General features: G+C 42.5%; 1 pseudogene; it reads right to left on the reverse strand.

Annotated features, from left to right (window-relative positions):
• Positions 1 to 609: 609 nt before the first annotated feature.
• LOC115478358 lies at positions 610 to 18,678 on the reverse strand (annotated as a pseudogene).
• Between the last annotated feature and the right edge of the window lie 668 nt (positions 18,679 to 19,346).

Consider the following 19,346-nt stretch of genomic DNA (forward strand, 5'->3'; position numbering starts at 1 on the left):
CCGGTAGAAATATTTCAGGATTATTCTCAGACCCTGCAGGACTGTAGGCACAAATTTTATCTGATCTGCACATCACTTTGCAATAAGCAGGTGTACTTCATATTTCTCTGCCCAGCCCTGCTCAAGATTTTATATGAAGGGAAGTGACATAGCTTTGACACTCCAACATGGGCCCAGGACTTTCTCCAATCCATCTCTACTTCAATAGAACCACAGTCAGGAACCTGAATGCAAAATGTTATCTAATATGAATGTCCTGCTCTTATACTATGTGAATATTAGCTCTCTTTAGATAGAGGAGTTGAAATGCCTAAGATAGCAGATATGTTATATTTTTTTTTAATGGGGCACAGAACCCCAAACATCATAAGTGATCCTTTGAGGTCTCAGCTACACAGTGAGGTAGTGAGACATTGTGGGTTACTTAAAAAGGGGGTGAGGAGGGAGAGGGGACAAAGGGGATGGGAGGGGTTACAGATGAGATGTGGTGTGGATATAGTGGCTGTGTTGTGTAGATGCAAGGTGGGCATTGCAAGGGGAAAGAGAGTCCTTTCCAGGTGAGGCTGGGCACCTGGAAGCTGTATGTACAAAGACGGTTGCATGCATATGCTACATTTTATAGTAGGAAACAAAGATGTGGATCTTCTCATGGCTGTGTGGAATAGGTTCCCCAATAAAGTGGAAGAAAGTCTTGGGGGCCCTTAAGCACCACTTGGCCAACATTGCCTGCCTCTAGGAAACAAGATTATCGTATGAGGAACACTTAAAGCTTAGGCAACAATGGGTGGGGGAGGTGTTCGACTCACCAGCAACAGGGAGAAAGAGAGGGGTAGCAATACTCCTAAGCAAATCCTTACTAGGTACATCATGTCTGCTTTTTCAGGATGATGCTGGGCATTATATTGGCCTGTTATTAAATATGCAGGGCAAAGAGTTTTTGATGGTGTGGGTATATGGCCCAGTCCCAAGGGAGAGCTCCTTTTACAGTAAGTTGCTGAGGGATTGCCAGTATCATGCTGGTCTTCCATTGATAGTGGCAAAAGACATGAATTTAATTTATGATCTCCAGATGGATTGCTCTTTGGGGTTGCGCATATTGAAACAGTTGGTGGGGGGGGGGGGGGAACGACAGAACTGAAGGCTTTTTGTAAGATGCTGGATCTTGTAGATCCTTGGCACCCCTTACACCCCAACGAGCGAGACTAGACTCGTACCTCGCAGGCCCATTGTATACTTTCCTGATTAGATTACATATTTGTTCAAAGAGGGGTCTTCCCTCGGGTGTTGGCGGCCATAATTAGGCCGGAGGAGATCTTGGCTCATGCTCTAATTTGGATTGATTTAGAGATGGATTCCCAATTCCAATAGCATCAGAATTGGAGGTTTCCAACCTCACTATACTCATTTCCAGATTTCCTAGCTTATTTGCATAAGCAATGGGAATAATTTGTCTTCCACAATGCTCAGCATATTGATGATCCGGACCTCTTCTGGCACACTTTGCAAGATAGTCATGCGAGGGGCCATTATTGCTTATGTCAGCACCTACAAATAACATTTGGCTCAGTGAATCATTGCATTAGAATGCCAGCTTAGGGCAGCTAAGCGAAGCTATGTGACAGCCCCCACTCCTGCCAATTTTGACACATTGCAGGCCATGAAAATCTCGATAAACTCCCATATTCCTCAACGCAACCTACGCTCCCAGTCATATAGGCAGCATAAAGTTTTTCATTTTGGTAATAGGGCAGGGGCCTTGTTGGCACAAGTGGCCCACGTGTGGGGGGGAGGGCGGTGTCTCGTTACATACCAGTAATTCACACCTCTGTGGGGCAATTAACATCTAAATTGGAAGAGATATCGGATGTAATGTTCTTTCATTTTAGGGACTTTAATGCTGCACCAGAGGAGCCGTTGGATGTATTAACTAGAATTAGACATTATTTTACCCAATCAGGGATGCCTACACTCTCACTGGAAAAGCAAGCTGACCTAGAGTGACCCATAATGGGCAAAGGGTTGCAACAGGCAATTCAAAACATTAAATCGCACTCCGCTCCAGACTCCGATGGGTTCATGGGAGAATATTATATGATGATGCAAACACAATTGCTAGGTCCCCTGGTGTCATACTTCAAGGTAGCAGTACAGACAGGTAGATTTCCCCATCACAAAAATATAGCCCTGATAACTCTGCTGCCGAAACCGGGACACCACACTGAGATACCTGGTGGTTTCCGTCCAATTTCACTAATCCGTGTGAACACACCTATTTGTCTTGAGTCCTGATCATGAGGCTAGCAGACTGTCTTTCTGGCCTTATTCACTCTGACCAGGTCGGATTTGTGATGCAACATCAATCAGAATTAAATGTGTGGAAGCTCTTGATGGCATTTTCCTGTTGTCAGCAACAAGATATCCCACTTTTGGTAGCTAGTGTAGATGCAGAGCAAACCTTCGACAGAGTAAATTGGTCTTTTTTATTTGAGACTTTAACCTACGTTGGTATCCGAGGTTGGCATGCTAAGGCAATTATGGCCCTTTATGAGAATCCAAAGACCGCTCTTGGTGAACAGGATCCACACTGATTCATTGCCAATCTCCAGAGGTATGCGTCAGGAGAGCCCTTTGTCTCCACTTCTTTTTATTCTCACCTTGGAACCTTTCCTATGCCATCTACGAGGGGCTGAGGAGATTCGGGGAGTGACTATCAGACAGCAAACCCTAAAAGTAATGACTTTTGCAGATGATTTACTATTAACTTTTCCCCCCAGGCTCCTAGAGTTTACTTCTCATTATGGCAGCCTGTCTGGTTTCAAACAGAATATGTCCAAGTCCCAGGCTGTTCTTTCAGTTCCAGACATATGCATTAATTGGGAGGATCCATTTCCCTTTATTTGGATGGGGGAGTCAAAGTGAGTGGGCTGTATTACCGCACTGGCAGCCGCTAGCACAGCTTTGTAAACAGAGGAGTAAGCTTAAGGATTTACCAGTTGTATTTTTGTCTTGATTGTTGCCTGACGAATGAACTGTATATTTTTATTTTTCTTCGTGGGGGTGAGGTTGGTATTAAAATACAGTAAGATACCGATTATCCGAATTCCAATTATCCTGACTGATGACATTCTTTATTTACACTGTTCTACTATGTTTATAAAAATTTAAAAAAATATAAAAATTTTAATCGTAATCTCTGTATTATAGTTATCACATTATACCTGCTATACAGTAAAAAAAAATTTATAACATCACAAATAGTTTGGCATTTTTTCTCATTATTGAAAACAAAAAATAATGTTCAACATGTAACGCTCAAAGTGTGTGCTCTTTTCTAAAAGGAATGCCCAATCATCCGGATTGCTCTCTGCAGAAGTTAGTCCAGATAATCGGCGTCCTATTGTAATATTTTTTTCATCCTTTTTGCTCTTTTTTGACCTTTTTGTCTTTTTGCTCATTGTTTAGGCCTTAAGTTCAGTGTCCCCCTATTCTGCTGTGTTTTATTGTACATTTTCTCTGTTTAAAGTGACATACACCACAGTATAAATTATTTTGTATGCAGCCCTGGGGCTCCCTCACCCCTAATTAAAGGCTGGTGCTACACTAGTTAGATCAGTACAATTTGTTCAAAGGAAGAATTTGTGGCACTTCAAGAACCAATGAAAGTTCTTTTCTGTCTGAATTTCCTGAGCTAGTTACTTGATTTTAAGGCAAACATGAGTACGCAACTACAGGAACTTCATCTAATTGGAAATTAAAATACTGAAAAACAATAAAAATAATAAAGAATGAACATCTCAAGTCTCATTGATCAAGTCAGAATTTACTGCAAGCTGTGAGTAAAGGCCTTATTTTGCTAATTGCCTTCTCTGCAAATCAATAATGTATGGTGCTTTTACATCACTTATAAATTGTGTGCCTGAACACACCTATTGCACTTAATAATTTACAGCAGAACATGTGTGTATGGTCTATTGCTTTAATTTTATTTTTAAATAAATAAAAACTGCCAGCGATGTTAAACAAGAAGACTAGTCTTTTTTTTTTTAGCTTGCTTTGCAAAGGAAATAAAGCTTATGAGATTGTCCATGGGGGTATGTGTGTATATGTGTGTGTCTACTCTATTAACTTTTGTGTTTAATGTTAAATTCACACTGTATTTTCAGTACATGCAAGGGGTCTCTGATAGAGTTTTTATCTACTTAGGGGTCCTTTTACTAAGGTGCACTCATGAATTTAGCACATGCCAATGATTACCGTGCCCTAAATGATAAGACATCCATTGCATTCCTATGGGCATCTTATCATTTATTGAGTGGTAGATTTGATAGCACACCTTAGTAAAAGGACCCCTTATTTATTTTGCATCCACATATAGATGTGTTCCAGAAAATAGGCTCCAATAGTTCTGCATGGAGTTTGTTGGGATTTTTTAAATGCAATATGGTGAAAAAAGACTAGTGTCTGATTGTGGCTGCTGTATATCACACGTAACAAGATGTAATTTAATTAAAACTTTTCAAGCTGTTACTTAGAACTTTTACATCTATTTCTTTATGTAGTCTAATCATTTATTGACAAAAATAATTGCAGTCATCCACCGGTGGATGTGTTCCAGCTGTGGTCAATTGTTAATCCTTTAAAATAACACAATCCTGGTAAGAGTCTAATGATCTATGACATTCTGGTGACAATCAAACATACACGATTGACTTAGATGACCATGTAGGAAGAGATAAGGTGAACCTTAGATATTAACATAAGTGACAATTATACAGTGCCATCACCTAAATATAATGTACCACATTCTATAAATAGAGCCAAAAAATTGGTGCTGAAGAAATAACACACTATGCACTATTCTATTGCACTGAAAGATAGGTGCCATTTATAGAATACACTTAGAACTAGATTCTATATATCACACCTAAAAATTCGGTGCCAAAATGAAATTTACCTAAGCACATTCTATAAAGTACACCTTAATTTAGGTGTACTTTATAAAATAAACCTAAATTTCCATACGGTATATAGAATACGCCGAGCAGCCATGAGAGCGCCTAACTCTAGGCGTGGTCATTTCGCTATGTAAAACTTGGTGTAAATATCAGTGCCTAAGTTAGATGCAGAGCAGGTGTATGTGTGTAGTTTTCCAGAACACCCACGACCTGCCCATTAGACACCCATAGCCATGCCCCCTTTTCAGCAGCATGCATTAGAATTTATGTGCACTGTTTTGCAGAATACACCTAGCAGGTAGTGCACGAAAATTCTAATTAATGAAAATTAATGCTGATAATTGCTTGTTAACATCCAATTATCAGTGCTGATTAGCATGTTAATTAAGTGCATTGTTATACAATACGCTTTGATTTCTGTGTGGAAATCTCGACACAATATATACAATCCAGGGTTAGCGCCTAACTTTAGATATGAGGATTTACACCAAGTAAATCTTAGTGTAAATCCTCTCTTCTAAATTAGACGTCGACCCCCCCTCCTTATTCTATAACAGCGTGCATAAATTTTAAGAGCGCCCCTGATCTGCCCATACTCTCCCATGGCTTTGCTCACTTTTTGAAGTTTTACGGATAGATCCTCGTGACTAAAAATACACATGTACATTTTAATTAATGCCAATTAGTGCCAATAATTGATTATTAGCACCCAATGTTTGGTGGTAATTGGCTTGTTCAATTAAATTGCACAAGAAATTGGGTACATGCCCAAATTTGTGCACACAATTTTAATTGCCATTTATAGAATTTTGAGGAATGTATGCCTTTTCATTTTTAGATATTTTGGATATTCTTTAAAAAAATAATTGAGATAGAAACTTGGCAAACATAATTTTAATTTAAAGAGTTAAGGTTGTGCATTATGTTGACTGATAACAACCAGAAATTTAAAAAAAAAAGAGTTAAATGTTGTTTGGAGGAATACCACTTAAACTTTGACATCATTTGTAACTGCAGCTATCTCATCATTCAGTACTAGGAGAAACAGCCATGAAGAAGGAACAAAAGATACAGGGATCCTTTTACTAAGGTGTGCTGAAAAATGGCCTGCGCTAGTGTAGGCGCATGTTTTGGATGTAGATCTATTTTTCAGCGCGCGTGTAAAAAAATGCCTTTTTTGGGGGCCGAAAATGGACGTGTGGCAAAATGAAAATTGGTGCACACCCATTTTGGGCCTGAGACCTTACCCATTCACTTAGCGGTAAGGTCTCACGCATTAACCGGGTGGTACTCGTCAACACATGTACAATGCTGATTACCGCCCAGTTAGCACCACGCGCAGGAAAATAAAATATATTTTTCGGCGCACATACAAGCTCATTTTCAAAGCACTTAGCCTCCCAAAGTTCCATAGAAACCTATGGAACTTAGCCTCCCAAAGTGCTTTGAAAATATGCCTAATAGTGGACACGCGCAAGAAATGAAATTACTGCCCGGGCCACGGGGGTAGCTGGCCGGTAGTTCTGAATTGGCACATGTTGGGCGTGCGTAGGTGCCTACGCAGCTTAGTAAAAGGGCCCCTCAGGAATTTCTGCAACCCTACTGAGAAAAGACCCAAAGATACTACATCAACAAGGGAAGAATGACTTCCACACAAACACACTTATCTCCAGAACAGTGTCTCATAAATTACAAGTTAAAATACGTCGGCCGCTTCTTCTAAAAAATGCAGTCTGCTTGTGAAGTTTTGCCTGGTGGCCTTTTTACTAAAGGGTGTTAAGCTCTAATGCACATTTACCCCTGGATTCCACATATCGTGCCTAGTGTTCCACGCTGAAATCCAGGCATATTCTATAACAACACGCATAACCTAATTGGCTTATCAAGCTAATCAGCGTTGATAACAGGTCTTAATCAGCAATAATGAGCACTAATTGGCAATAATTAGAATTTATATGCACAACTCGCTAAGTGTATTCTGTAACATACTGCGCCTAAATTCTAATGCACGCAGTCAAAAAGGGGCATAGCTATGGACAGGAAAATGGGTGTTTCATTGGTGTTTCAAAATTTACATGTCTGCAGCCAGTCTATCTCTAAAAATCTGTTCAGCTTTGAGGCTGAAGTTTGCTCTCCACAGTAGAGAAACTGGTCACACCCACTAAGTTTGAAATTGTGGGGGGAAGGGAGGCAAAAGCCTAAACTCAGGGACAGAGTTGTTGTCTGCAGCCAGTCTATCTCTAAAAGGTAGATTCTCTCTGGATTTTCAACAGCACTATAAGTACCACCAAAGTTTCTTCTAAACCCCTGGCACTGTCCATGTGAAGCAGCACAGCACAAAGCAGGTGTAGGAGTATGTAATTTATTGATACAAGCACCTGACATAGCCATGTTTTGCCTTAAGGCTGCCTCAGGAGTTAGAGCTATGGTATAAGCAATAATATAAATTTCAGAAAATGTACATCATATAGATAATTAAAAAACAATCATAAAACCTCCAAATTGCACTAATTACATACATTATAAACAAATGTATAACAACTATTGGTTCTAATTTCAAAATAGAAAATTTTAAAATAATATACTTAAAAACAAGCATAAAAATGAACATCAAAAGGTGTACAAGCACTGTGTGACATGTGGATACATAGTAGTGATTTAATAATTGTATTTATCATTATAGCAGGCAAGCGCTAGAGCAAAGCAGCAATCATGTGTTCATACCAGTGAGCCAGTCAACACAGCCATAAACACCACAGAAAAGGACACATACCTAAAAGAGGATAAAACGCTTTCTCAATTTTTGAGTGGCCCTGCTTTGCTGGGCTTAAAAATAAAAGGGAAAGGGGAATAAAACAAGCTGTCCCCTAAAAGCTGAATACAATCCAGAAAAGCCTAAAATTGAAACATAACCCAAAAGTCTTTAAAAACTGCAAAAAAAGGCTAAAACGCAAGGATTTAAAATACATGAATGTAGGCACCTGCATTTACACACCCATTGCATACTGGCACTTACACAGGTATGTGTGCATTTATCTGTGTAAATGTTAGCAGGGCACCTAAGTACTATTCTGCAAATTCCTGCTTCATTTACATATAGTGGGTATTTGCAAGGAGGACATACACGGGTGCAGCATGGCTGTGGCTTCCACTTATGTTGGTAACTTAGGGGTCCTTTTACTAAGCCACAGCAAAAAGTGGCCTGTGGTTGTGTGGACGTGCACTGGTAGTTTTTAGTGCACATTGAGCCAGTTTTTATCACGTTTGGGGAAAAAGAGCTTTTTTTCCGTAGGCCAGGAAAAGGGCCTGCGGTAAAATTGAAACCAGTGCGTGCCTATTTACAGCCTGAGCCCTTAACATCACCCATTGATCTAGCAATAAGGGCTCATGCACTACATGCATGGTGACCGGTCAGCGCGTGCTAACTGCTGATTAACATCGGAAACATTGCACATGGTAGGAAATAAAAAAATAATTTGTCCCAGCAGTATGAGTGCGCCAAATCTGAAATTACTGCCCGGGGGTGCACTAGCCTGGCACTAGTCTCATTTTGGCGCATGCTGCACCCCCTAGCAGTAATTTCAGATTTGGCTACACCCCTACTATACATATAGCTATTCAGTTTAATTTAGGTCAGTAAAAAAGCTTAACTGTATTTGTAGTGATTGACTATCCCTGCTATGTGTATAGTCACTGCTGGCAAATGCTTTCTACATAATATTCAGCAGCACCAACTATTCGTGTACTAGTACTGAATATGTATGTTTTTAAAATCATGGCTGGCAATTTTTGAAAAAATACCTCCAGGTCTGCTCGTAACCTTTATCTTGTCTTCCTCTCTCAATAGTCCCTTTTCCCTATGTATCCTATCTGTCTGTCCTACCCTTATCCCTTATTTGTCTGGTCTCTCTGTCCTGATTTAGATTCTAAGCTCTTTTGAGCAGGGCCTGTCTTTTCTTCATGTTCAATTGTGAAGCGCTGCGTATGACTGGTAGCGCTATAGAAATGATTTGTAGTAGTAGTAATATTAATCAGCTAGAGGTTATATGACCAGCTGAACATCTATTTCATTGTATTTTGCTACTTAAAGGGCCCTTTTACTAAACCATATTAAGCACTAATGCAAGCTTAATGCTGGAAAAAAACACTTACTGCAAAACATGTCAAAACGTTTTGTGGTAATTTACCTATTAGAGGGGTCCTTTTACCAAGTTGCGGGAAAAAGGGCCCTGCGCTAGCAGCAGGGACCGTTTTTCCTGCGCACCAGGTCCCTTTTTACCACAGCAGGTAAAAAAAAACTTCAGACAAACATGGCCCAGCGGTAAGAGAACTCTTATTGCATGGCCATGCGGCAGGGAGCCCTTACCACCAAGCGATAAGGGCTCCTGTAGTACCCTGGTGGTAACTGGGCAGCTTGTGGTGATGCCCGATTACCACTGGGTTATTGCCACACAAGCCATTTCCAGGGGTTTTCTTTATCTCCTGGAAATGGCATGCTCTCGGGGCGGAACTATCGCCGGTGGCCGCGTTGGACCGGAGGTAGTCCCAATTTAGCATACAGTAAGCCCTTGTTAGGCTTACCAATACTTTGTGCAAGACCCCCAGAGTGTGCTAATCACACACTTTTGTTATTTTTTTGGGAGGGAGCAGGTCATGGGTGGAGAATAGGCATGCAAGCGTTATTCAGCGAGTGTGTTCACACTAGAGTGTGATAACTAGATAATGCAGACTTAACACTGGAGCACTTACCCCCTAATTCTGTAAAAGTCATTAAAAATTGCATTCAGACATTTGGGCGTGTACCTAGTTTGCACATACAATTTAATTGAATAACAAGCCAATTAGTGCCAATAAGTGGATTTTTAACAAACAATGGCGCTAATTGAAATGAATCAATATTTACGCATGTAAATTAAGGCATGTGATCTGTGCCTAAACTTTATGCATGTCCTGGAAAACAGGACGCAGAAATGGGAGGGTCATGAGCATTTTGGGGCAGACTGTTGGTATGGATTCCAGGTATGTGTGCAATTATAGAATAAGGGCATTTCGTGTGTAAATTTAGGCAGGGGAATTTGCAACACATTTTTATTGGTGCAAATGGATGCACCTGAATTTCTGCACAACCCCAGCGGTTAAGGGCTATTCTATAAACTGTGCCTAACTTTAGGTGCTGCTTATAGAATAGCACTTAAGCATTTTTCGGCACCAATTTTTTAGGCGCAATTTATAGAATTCACCCCTAGCACCTCCTAATATTCTTATAGATGTTGCTTCTGGAAAAAATAGCACGCAGCTAGCAAAAAGAAAAAAAGCTAAATGGGCTTAGTGCCGGGGAAAGTCCTTTGTTGAAATGCACTGTCTATTTCTTTTAAATTTCAAATCATTTTTATTGTTTTTAGAAACACAACAAAGAAATGAACAGTACAGAAGGATTTTTGTTGTATAAAGCATTTTAATGGCACATTTCACTTATGTTGATTAAATCTTTTTTTTTTTTTACTGGACTCTCTTTTGTTTGCAGCATCTGGCATCTGATGTGATAAACTTACCTTCAGGCTTTGTTCTCAGGGATGAGTTTTACATGTGTACATCAGTGCTCTGGAGACGGAAAGGTTACAGGTATGTAATGCTGAGAGACAATTTCCTGTTTGTATCACAAGAAAGTTAGCCTTCCTTTTAGAATGGTTACCAGCCACATCAAACATATTCTGTGGGGCAGAGTTTTCTGCAATCATTTGATGTGGTTAACCATCCATTATGTTTGGAAAGAATTAAGTGCTTGTGAAATACTTCCGTATTTGTCTGTGGAATTTCTTGTGTTTCCTAGAAATCTCACTACTTAGCACCAGTACTGTGAGCAACTGCTATTAATAATTAGTAAATCATCAATGCACTTTAAAAATTGGGCTTACTGTTTATAGAATAGGGCGTAGATCAGTTATGCGTGTAACTGCTAATTTGTGCAAATAGTGTTTGTTAAGGCCAATTATTGATAATTATTGCCAATAAAGCAAATTAGTTTATGCACGTAACTGATCCTATTCTATAAATGTGCGCCCAATTGTACACCTAACTTTGGGCACCATTTATAAAATTTGGGGGTCTATGTCTAGGAGGAAGAGCTTACTAAGTCAGGTCCTAAATTTAAAAAGTTGATGCTAGCCTTTGCTAAAAAGTTCATTAGATTAGCTTGTGCCCCTGAAAAAAACAAGCAGACATGAGTCCACACTTTGCACTCAGTGAGTAGGCAAAAAAACTACAGCAAAGGTGATGAAGGTAACTGGAGATCTTTAATGACAATTCATCAATCTGACTTGACATGGCCGTGTTTCGGCGATAGGGCCTTGCCTGCATCAGGAGTCTGCTACTCTCAGGGCCGTGCCTAGGGTCTCTGGCGCCCCCCTGCAGACCATCAGTTGGCGCGCACCCCCCCCCCCCCCGGACCTGCCTGGCTCCAAGGCGCGTGGAAGAGCTGGGCGGTGCCAAAGAGCTGAGCGCTGCTCCCCCAAACTGCCGTCTGGGGCGCGATGGAGGAAATGGCTGGGTTTGGCCTGCAGAGGAGGCTCTGAGAATACTTCTCATTCAGCCTGAGCCTCCTCCGCTCCATCCTGATTTCCCGGCGCTTTAAATTTACCTCTCTCCGCCTCTGGCGTCTGCGCAGCATCAGTGAAAGCGCTGCCTGTCTGACGTCTCTCCACCAACCTTTCCTTCGCTCGTTCGTTCCCTCTATGTCCCGCCTTCTTCTGACATCATTTCCTTGAGGGTGGGACACAGAGGGAACGAGCGAGTGAAGGGAAGGCTGGTGGAGAGACATCAGACAGGCAGCGCTTTCACTGACACTGCGCAGACGTCAGAGGCGGAGCGAGGTAAATTTAAGCGCCGGGGTATCAGGGATGGAGCGGAAGAGTAAGGTTTTTTTTTAAAAATACAACTCGACGGCACGGCACCCTTGAAGGCAGGCGCCCCCCTGCGGCGCTTACCGCGCTTACCGTGTTGGCACGGCCCTGGTTACTCTTACGAGGAGAATATAGGTTTCAGATCAGAAAGGTCTCTGATCAACCAGGTGGTCAACCTTCTAAAACAATATCAATTGACAATTGGAAGCTGCAGCTGCCACAATACAAAAAACACTGTAATAGCAATGTGAATCACATATCAAGTCATTCTCTTGCCAGCACCCGGTTGATCAGGAGCAATCAAAGGCGATCTAGGAAAATTCAGAAAGCACAAATATATTCCATCTTCCTCTCAAAATACAAATTATCTCTGACAAACATTTGGGACAGTTGACTTAACTCCTGAACTTTAACCTCCACCTTTTTCATGCTGGTATTAACTCTATGTCCAGGGCCGTGCTAACCCGGTAAGCGGGGTAAGCATGGCAGGGGGGCGCCTCACCTTCAAGGGCACCGCCGCCGCCGTATTTAATAAAATTAAAAAACACAAACCTCTCGAGTCGCGTTGGCGCCTATATGCGCATGCGCTTGCTGGCTCTGGCTGCTGCCTTCCCGTGCGCTGCAGCCTGCGCTCGTTTGTCTGTTTAGTTTAGGCTTAGCACTGCCCCAGCGTGATGCACGGCGTGACGTCATTGTGCCTGGAGCCTCGCAGGCAGTCCGACTCCGAAGGATGAGTGTTTGCTGACGCCGACGCCACGTTGGAGACTGGAGTAGTGCTCTCCTCTGGGAGAGAGGAGAGCCGGCGCCCTTGGATCATTGGATGATCAGCTGCTGCGCCTGCTGCCCGCTCCCGCATTAATTTTGTTTTTCGTTTTTGAGTCAGACAGAGACTGGTGAACTGTGGACAACATTCATCGGTAAGGACGGTTTCGCCTTCAACGCCTTGTTAACTTTTCATTATTGTAATGGCTGGCAGGCTGGCGCTGGCCTACACTTATCGATAAAGAAAGTGAAGTTACATTTGAGGCTGCAGATTGGGGCGGGAACTGGAACCAATCAGGCCACACCCTTGTCACCTCTCGTTTAGACTACTGCAATCTGCTTCTTGCTGGCCTCCCACTTAGTCACCTCTCCCCTCTCCAGTCAGTTCAAAACTCTGCTGCCCGTCTCATCTTCCGCCAGGGTCGCTTTACTCATACTACCCCTCTCCTCAAGACCCTTCACTGGCTCCCTATCCGTTTTCGCATCCTGTTCAAACTTCTTCTACTAACCTATAAATGTACTCACTCTGCTGCTCCCCAGTATCTCTCCACACTCGTCCTTCCCTACACCCCTTCCCGTGCACTCCGCTCCATGGATAAATCCTTCTTATCTGTTCCCTTCTCCACTACTGCCAACTCCAGACTTCGCGCCTTCTGTCTCGCTGCACCCTACGCCTGGAATAAACTTCCTGAGCCCCTACGTCTTGCCCCATCCTTGGCCACCTTTAAATCTAGACTGAAAACCCACCTCTTTGACATTGCTTTTGACTCGTAACCACTTGTAACCACTCGCCTCCACCTACCCCCTCCTCTCTTCCTTCCCGTTCACATTAATTGATTTGATTTGCTTACTTTATTTATTTTTTGTCTATTAGATTGTAAGCTCTTTGAGCAGGGACTGTCTTTCTTCTATGTTTGTACAGCGCTGCGTATGCCTTGTAGCGCTATAGAAATGCTAAATAGTAGTAGTAGTAGTAGTAGCCAGCTGGGGAAGAAAAGAAAGATAAGGCAGAAAATTTCTGGGGGGGGGGGGGGAACAAGCTAGAATCAGGGAGGAACGAAGGAGGAGGGGAGAGTAAGGGCAGGAAAGGAAAATAAGAGCTGATGGAACACAAAGGCAAAGAGGAAGATAGGAAAAAGAAGGCAAGGAAATTTCTGTGTGTTGGGGGGGGAGAGAACAAGCTAGAATCAAGGAGGAAGGAGGGGAGACTAAGGCATGAGGAAAGGAAGATAAGCTGATGAGTAATAAAATGGATTGTGACATAAGTATAACATAAGTATAACAGTCATATTTCCAGTTCTAGTAGTACTTAGATCCAGCAACTATGTTGTAAAAAAACAAAGTAATTGACTTTAAAATGATGGCTGTGTTCCGCCTTCTTCTGATGTCATTTCCTTGACGTCAGAAGAAGGCGGAACACAGCGAAGGGAAGGCTAGAGACGTCGGGAGTGCCGCCTCCTTCATGACGCTGCGCTGCTGGACCGCCACGGAGGTAAATTTAAAAAGAAAAAAAAAGAAAAGGGATGTTGGGGGGGGGGAGAAGAGGGTGGGCAGTTGAACAATAGGAGCGGGAGGGCAGGGGAGAGAGGAGCATGGATGCGAGGGGGGGTCATGAAAGGGAGAGAGGGGAATTGCTGGATAGGGATTAATGGAGGGGGACAGAGGAGCATGGATGAGAGGGGAATTGCTGGATAGGGAATTAGGGATGAATGGAGGGGACAGAGGAGCATGGATGGGAGGGCAGGGCTCAGGGAGAGAGGGGAATTGCTGAATAGGGATGAATGGAGGGGACAGAGGAGCATGGATGGGAGGGCAGGGCTCAGGGAGAGAGGGGAATTGCTGGTTAGGGATTAATGGAGGGGGACAGAGGAGCATGGATGGGAGGGCAGGGCTCAGGGAGAGAGGGGAATTGCTGGATAGGGATTAATGGAGGGGGACAGAGGAGCATGGATGGGAGGGCAGGGCTCAGGGAGAGAGGAGAAATTGCTGGATAGGAATGAATGGAGGGGACAGAGGAGCATGGATGGGAGGGCAGGGCTCAGGGAGAGAGGAGAAATTGCTGGACATAGAGGGGAGGGAAGAGAGATGAAGGAGATGAAATGAGGGAAAAGGAAGAGAGGAGAAAAACTGCACATGGATGAAGAAAATAGGCAGAAGCTGAGGACCAGAAATGAAGAAGAAAGGAGGAAAGGAAAGAAATAAATGGAAAGGAAGCCCTGGAAACGGAGTTAAGAGGACAGATAGCAGCAGAATCAGATACTGGGCCAGCATGATCAGAAAAAGAAAGTCACCAGACAACAAAGGTAGAAAAAAAATCATTTTATTTTCATTTTAGTGTTTGGAATATGTCCACTTTGAGAATTTACATCTGCTATCTTATTTTGCAATGTATAGCAATTTGTTTCTAAGAATATTGCTGACAATTCCTGTCAGTGTGGCAAGTGGTGAGCGATCATTTTCACGGGGGGGGGGGGGGGGGGGGGGGGGGAGGGGGAGGGGAGGGGCGCCACCAATTGATAGTCTGCAGGGGGGTGCGCCAACTGATAGTCTGCAGGGGGGTGCCAGAGACCCTAGGCATGGCCCTGTCTATGTCCACTACTAAAACCAGGATCACTGCTACCTATACAAAAAAAATACTTCAATGTATCATGTATTATAGCCATTCATTTTTATATCTTTACTTTTTCACTTTTTTACAGAGTACCCTCAGATTTACCCACTCTCTTAAGCAGTCAGATATACTGCTGTCTGGTGATATAGCACTTCTTTCATCAGGTAACCACCAGACAGCAGTATATCCCTTAGAGATCCTATGTGCTTGCACAAAATATTTTTTAACATCAGTGGATAGAGGAGCAAAGCTAACTTTCAGTCTAACCACTGAAGTTAAAAATGGAAGTATTGTGCTTTTTTAATGAAACAGCCATTTATAGTTCCTCTTTTCAATTTACTCTCATTCTTAGCGCATCCTTGATTTTAGTGCACTTTTTAAAACTCCTGGTGCATTTGCATACCGTTAGTTTACTGCATCTGGAGTTAAAGTGTATAAAATTTTGTACACTTTAGGCTCCCATGCTGATGTTGTTAAGGGACGCTGACAAGCAAACGAACAACAAAAAAAGATCGCCATCTAGTGCTGCATTGATGAATTTTAAAAGCTAAGAGCAGCAGAGTTATAATACAGTTAGACATTAAATCTTGCACTTAAAAGCATTCATTTTTATGTTCATTTTTCATATTGTTCAGTCTAAAAGCAAAACTGTCACTGCTCACATTCAATGTGAAACTAGCAGCAGGTAGGACAAGTCTTACAGCAGTAAAGCATCGAAACTGCCAGGGCCATGTTATCTGTAGTAATCACATTCTTAAAATAACTGTGCTTAGCTCTAAAGTAAGCAGGAACTGAAAGAATGGCTGGTGGACCCATGATCAATGCTTTTTCCTCCCCATTCAGCTCCTGTTCACTGTATCTGTCCTTTGTTACTGGGTCAAAGTGCTGTAGAAACTGGATTATTGTGTGTGCTCAAGTAGAGGAGTGTGGTAGCCATGTTAGTCCACTCTTAAGGTTATCAATAGAAATCAAACAAAATAAAACATGGAAAAGAAAATAAGATGATACCTTTTTTATTGGACATAATACATTTCTTGATTAGCTTTTGAAGGTTGCCCTTCTTCGTCAGATCGGAAATAAGCAAATGTGCTAGCTGACAGTGTATATAAGTGAAAACATTCAAGCATTACTATGACAGTCTGACAGGGTGGGAGGATGGGGGTGGGTAGGAGGTATGCATGGGGACATCAAAGCATATCATTGATATTCTAACAGGATGGGTGTGGATAGGTGAGGGGTGGGGTGATCAACAGAGAAATACAGCTTTATGGTTTATAATGGGCTAGGAACCCCAGATCCTTGTTAAGTCCTTTCTGTTGGGTGTTAAAATATTCAATCATTCTGACTTCAAAGGTCTTACGTTCTTGTATGGTTTTAAAGTTACCTTTCAGGATTCTCACTGTGAAGTCACTGGTACAGTGTCCTGGTCCTGTAAAATGCTGACCAACAGGGGTGGGAGCCCTACTGGCACCAGTATTGTTCATGTGATGTCTATGTAAATTGAATCTTGTCTTAAGCATCTGGCCTGTTTCTCCAATATAGCATCCTTTGTTACATTTTTTACACTGAATGATATATACCACATTGGAAGATGAGCAAGTGAAAGATTCCTTTATGTTGAATATCTTTCCTTTGTGGATGACTGTGGGGTCCTGTGAAATGTTTTGGCATAGTTTGCAACTGGATAAATTACAGGGAAGTGTGCCCTTCTGTTCCTTTTCAGTCTGTGATGGAAGTTTACTTCTGATTAGCTTGTGTTTTAAGTTGGGTGGCTGTCGGAAGGCCAGTACTGGTGGGGATGGGAATATCTCTTTCAGTAATTTATCCTCCTGGAGTATAGGTTGTAGATCTCTTATGATTTTCCTCAGTTTTTCCAGCTCTGGATTGTATGTCACTACAAGGGGGATTCTGTCTGTGGCTTTTTTCTCCTTGTACTGTAGCAGATTCTCCCTGGGTGTTTTGAGGGAGGAGGCAAAAAGTTTTGGAGATTATTTTGGGGTTGTAGCCTTTCTCTTTGAAGGATGCAGTCAGGCTTTTAAGGTGTCTGTCTCTGCCCCCTGTGTGTGCTCACAAAGCTGTGCAGCAGTGAGATCACACAGAGCTCAAGTATGGCGGGGGGCACAAAGGTTTCCTCTCATTGCTGATGGTGAAATGGGCAGGGTGGAGGGCACTAGTGGGCGAGGCACATAGGGAGCACCTACAGCTCGCTACAGTTCTGCTTACAGTAATTCTGCTGTATCATTAGTAGTGTTTATTTCTGTCATAGAAGCAAGCTTATCAAAACAATTGGGATGCTAAACACAACACAAATAACCTAGACACAGTGGAGGATTTTGCTCAATATTGGAAGTGCTTGGGAACCCACAGAGCTGGCACCTGTGATTTCTGTGGTGCTTGAAACATGTACAGTGCTGTACCAATGTATTTGTTTCACTAGAATCTCTCACTCATCCAAGGTCAAAGCACTCAAGTAAAACTAATACTAATAATGCATACAGTACAAATAAGTAATCATAAATGTAGCATAAGAGACAACCCTTGCTCCAGGCAGCTTACAACCAGTGGTGTGCTGGAGCCGGCTCGCTCCGGCTCGCAAGAGCTGCTTGTTAAATTTTGACAGCTCTTGCGAGCCGGTTGGGAATGTGAACATCCTCAGGGGCAAATGTTCCTATATCAACAATTTCTTCAACCTCTATAATTGTTACTTTTGCTGCCTTGCACATTGTTTGATTAAAATTTCTTGCAGTCTTCCTAAATACAATATTCCCAGCACGGTCTGCTTCCATGCTTTCACAAGTGCAAAATCACCTGTAATTGCCTGCTCCATAACAAAATGACGACCACCAAATTCCCTCACCTCTTTTGGCTGGCTGCCAATCGCAATACTACCATCTTTGTTGTACTTAATAGGTGCTCCTCCCTCCTGTATTAATGTTCCATAACCAGTGGGTGTGAAGAATGCCGGAATCCCAGCTCCACCAGCACAAATTCGTTCTGCAAGGGTTCCCTGATGAACAAGCTCAACTTCTAGCTCCCCAATTAGATACTGTCGTTCCAACTCTACATTCTCTCCAATGTATGATGATATCATTCGTTTTATCTGTTTAGTTTGAAGCAAGAGACCAAGGCCAAAATTGCCAACACCAGCATTGTTACTGACTGCAGTGACTCCATGTACACCAGTTTTCAATACTGCAGATATTAAGTTTTCGGGAATTCCACATAAGCCAAATCCACCAACAAGTAGAGTTGCTCCATTTGATATGTCTTTAACAGCTTCCACAGGGTCAGAATAAAATTTGGAAGGTTGATGGCTGCTGGTAGAAAAATAGTAGCCACAACGCTTGCTCCGAGCTTGTAACACGGAACTGACAGCGACATTGCGGGCCCAATTAACACTTGTTAAGGGGATGCGTCAGTTTAACGAGCGGAGGAGCGCACAGGCCGCCATCTTCAGAACGCAGTGAGTAGAAATTTGGCCGAGAGAGAGGGATGAGGAGGAGGAATTTATATTTATTTACTTATTTATGGCATTTTATCCCATATTAAACATGAAATAGATTGGAACCGGGGATCATTTAATTTTTTTTTTCCTGGAGAGAGTAATGCATTGCCCCCCTCCCCCTTGGCTATAGCCAGCTCTGCAATTTTTGGGGGGGCGCAGTGGTGGACGGGGGGGGGCACAGAGGTGGATGGGGGGCGCCGAGGTGGACAGGGGGGGGGGCAACGAGGTGGACCGGGGAGAGAGCCTGTTGTTAAAAATTTACCAGCACACCACTGCTTACAACCTAGTCAAAACACAATGAAAAGACTTCAGAAAATGGACTTATATTAGTAAACATCCTTAAAATAAACAAGGCTAAAGTCAGGGAGTGGGGAATGTCCTCCTATACTGTCAAAATGTTGCTGTAAAAAAATACAAAACAAAGAAGGGAAAAAGAAACCTCCATGGATGGAACAAACCACAGATAAGACAAGAAGTGGAGTCAATCAGTCAAATATGGGAACAAGATAATTCTTTAATTGCCAGCATCAAAAGTATTTGAAGAACCCAATACAGCTGTGTTTTGGCACATACATATGCCTGCGTCAGGGGTCAAAAGAAAATCTCAAAATACA

This window comes from Microcaecilia unicolor, chromosome 10, assembly GCF_901765095.1.
Source record: "Microcaecilia unicolor chromosome 10, aMicUni1.1, whole genome shotgun sequence".
NCBI lineage: Eukaryota > Metazoa > Chordata > Amphibia > Gymnophiona > Siphonopidae > Microcaecilia > Microcaecilia unicolor.